A 3,277-nucleotide genomic window follows, 5' to 3' on the forward strand; every position below is an offset into this window, starting at 1 on the left:
CGACTTATGGGCCTGATAGTGCGACTAACGGGCTTGATAGGGCAATTTACGGGCTTTTTGGTGCGACTTACGGGCCTGATAGTGCGACTTAAGGGCCTGATAGTGCGACTAACGGGCTTTGATAGTGCGACCAACGGGCTTGATAGTGCGACCTATGGGCTTGATAGTGCGACTAACGGGCTTGATAGTGCGACTTATGGGCTTGATAGTGCGACTTATGGGCTTGATAGTGCGACTTACGGGCTTGCTTTCCCATGTTTTTCGCATCGAGCTTCGGTTCGTTTCGAATATTTTGTCCATGTTTTTCGTTTGCTACGAGAGGTTCGGTTCGTTTTCAGTTATCCCTGTGTTCATGGTTTTCGTGTGCTTCGACAGGTTTGGTCCGTGTTTTTGAGTACTCTTGTCCATGATTTTCGTGTGCTTCTTGAGGTTTGGTCCGATTTTCAGTACTCTTGTCCATGCTTTCACATGCTCTGATAGGTTCACAGTCAGTTTTCAGTTATCCCTGTGTTCATGGTTTTCGTGTGCTTCGACAGGTTTGGTCCGTGTTTTTGAGTACTCTTGTCCATGATTTTCGTGTGCTTCTTGAGGTTTGGTCCGATTTTCAGTACTCTTGTCCATGCTTTCACATGCTCTGATAGGTTCACAGTCAGTTTTCAGTTATCCCTGTGTTCATGGTTTTCGTGTGCTTCGACAGGTTTGGTCCGTGTTATTGAGTACTCTTGTCCATGATTTTCGTGTGCTTCTTGAGGTTTGGTCCGATTTTCAGTACTCTTGTCCATGCTTTCACATGCTCTGATAGGTTCACAGTCAGTTTTCAGTTATCCCTGTGTTCATGGTTTTCGTGTGCTTCGACAGGTTTGGTCCGTGTTTTTGAGTACTCTTGTCCATGATTTTCGTGTGCTTCTAGAGGTTTGGTCCGATTTTCAGTACTCTTGTCCATGCTTTCACATGCTCTGATAGGTAGGTTCGTTCTCAGTTATCCCTGTGTTCATGGTTTTCGTGTGCTTCGAGAGGTTTGGTCCGATTTTCAGTACTCTTGTCCATGACTTTCGTTTGCTTCGATTCGTTCACTCTATTACTCTTGTCTGTGGTTTTCGTTTGCTTCGATTCGTTCAGTCCATTACTCTTGTATGTGATTTTCGTTTGCTTCGATTTGTTCAGTCCATTACTCTTGTGTGTGGTTTTCGTTTGCTTCGAGTCGTTCAGTCCATTACCCTTGTCTATGATTTTCGTTTGCTTCGAGTCGTTCAGTCCAATACTTACCCTTGTCTATGATTTTCGCTCTAGCCCAGTCGCCCTGCGCTCTGGAAATCACATTCCAACTCTATCACCGATAGCGCTCACACCTTGGAAACCACATTTCACCCGGGGAACCTTAGGGTGGATTTTGAGCCTTTCGGGATTGCGAAACCATCATTTAACACTCTAAACTTAATTTCCGCAATCCCAGACGCACTTTCCATATGGTCTCCAAAAATGCGTGTGAGCTGACCTGGTCCCTTATAATAGGCAATGAACACGATTTTGGAAAAATATTTTTTTCAAAATTTTTTGACTCACCGGGTAAAATCGAATTTACTTGGGAAAAATGTTCTAGCAGGGGCCCTCCCATACAAATTTTTTTCTTCTCAAAAATGATTTTCGTTTCACTTTTCATACTCAGGGGAGTCTAAAATTGATGTTTTGAGTCACCATGAAAAAAAAATTTTTTTTGACCCGAGCTTGTGTCGCGACCCAAAAATCGACTCACTTGGGAAAAATGTTCTAGCAGGGGCCCTCCCATACAAAAATTTTTTCTTCTCAAAAATGATTTTCGTTTCACTTTTCATACTCAGGGGAGTCTAAAATTGATGTTTTGAGTCACCGAGAAAAAAAAATTTTTTTGACCCGAGCTTGTGTCGGCGACCCAAAAATCGACGCACTTGGGAAAAATGTTCTAGCAGGGGCCCTCCCATACAAAAATTTTTTCTTCTCAAAAATGATTTTCGTTTCACTTTTCATACTCAGGGGAGTCTAAAATTGATGTTTTGAGTCACCGAGAAAAAAAAATTTTTTTGACCCGAGCTTGTGTCGGCGACCCAAAATCGACGCACTTGGGAAAAATGTTCTAGCAGGGGCCCTCCCATACAAAAATTTTTTCTTCTCAAAAATGATTTTCGTTTCACTTTTCATACTCAGGGGAGTCTAAAATTGATGTTTTGAGTCACCGAGAAAAAAAAATTTTTTTGACCCGAGCTTGTGTCGGCGACCCAAAAATCGACGCACTTGGGAAAAATGTTCTAGCAGGGGCCCTCCCATACAAAAATTTTTTCTTCTCAAAAATGATTTTCGTTTCACTTTTCATACTCAGGGGAGTCTAATATTGAAGTTTTGAGTCACCGTGAAAAAAATTTTTTTTTGACTCACTGGGTAAAATGGTCGCACTTGGGAAAAATGTTCTAGCAGGGGCCCTCCCATACAAAAATTTTTTATTTCTCAAATCGATCCGTGGTTTCACTTTTCATACTCTAGGGCCCATTTGCTTCAACTTTGGAAAAAATTTTCGATGATGAAAAATTTTCACCTTCGACGTCCATCGACCACTCGACCCGAACTTGGTACTTTTGTATGGAGGTACCCGAGTGGTGACTTTTTCATACAAAAATTTTTATTTCTCAAATCGATGCGTGGTTTCACTTTTCATACTCTAGGGCCCATTTGCTTCAACTTTGGAAAAAATTTTCGATGATGAAAAATTTTCACCTTCGACGTCCATCGACCACTCGACCCGAACTTGGTACTTTTGTATGGAGGTACCCGAGTGGTGACTTTTTCATACAAAAATTTTTATTTCTCAAATCGATGCGTGGTTTCACTTTTCATACTCTAGGGCCCATTTGCTTCAACTTTGGAAAAAATTTTCGATGATGAAAAATTTTCACCTTCGACGTCCATCGACCACTCGACCCGAACTTGGTACTTTTGTATGGAGGTACCCGAGTGGTGACTTTTTCATACAAAAATTTTTTTGCGAATACGTGTTCGTTCGCGATCATTTAGGCCATGAACAACAAGTCCGCTGCGATAGAAATAGTGCATTGTAGTTACTCGACGAGAAAAAAAATCAGGACTTAGAAAAATTTTTGAAAGTCAAATCGTATTGACTTCCAACAACACCTGATAATAAACACACATTGCCTGTTGCACCACAGATCGCATTTGACTTAACAAATCGCCTGTTGGTACGCACATCACCATCGACTTTACCAATCGCGTTTCGCACCGCTAATCCCAC

Source organism: Anopheles moucheti (genome assembly GCF_943734755.1).
Source record: "Anopheles moucheti chromosome X unlocalized genomic scaffold, idAnoMoucSN_F20_07 X_unloc_32, whole genome shotgun sequence".
NCBI lineage: Eukaryota > Metazoa > Arthropoda > Insecta > Diptera > Culicidae > Anopheles > Anopheles moucheti.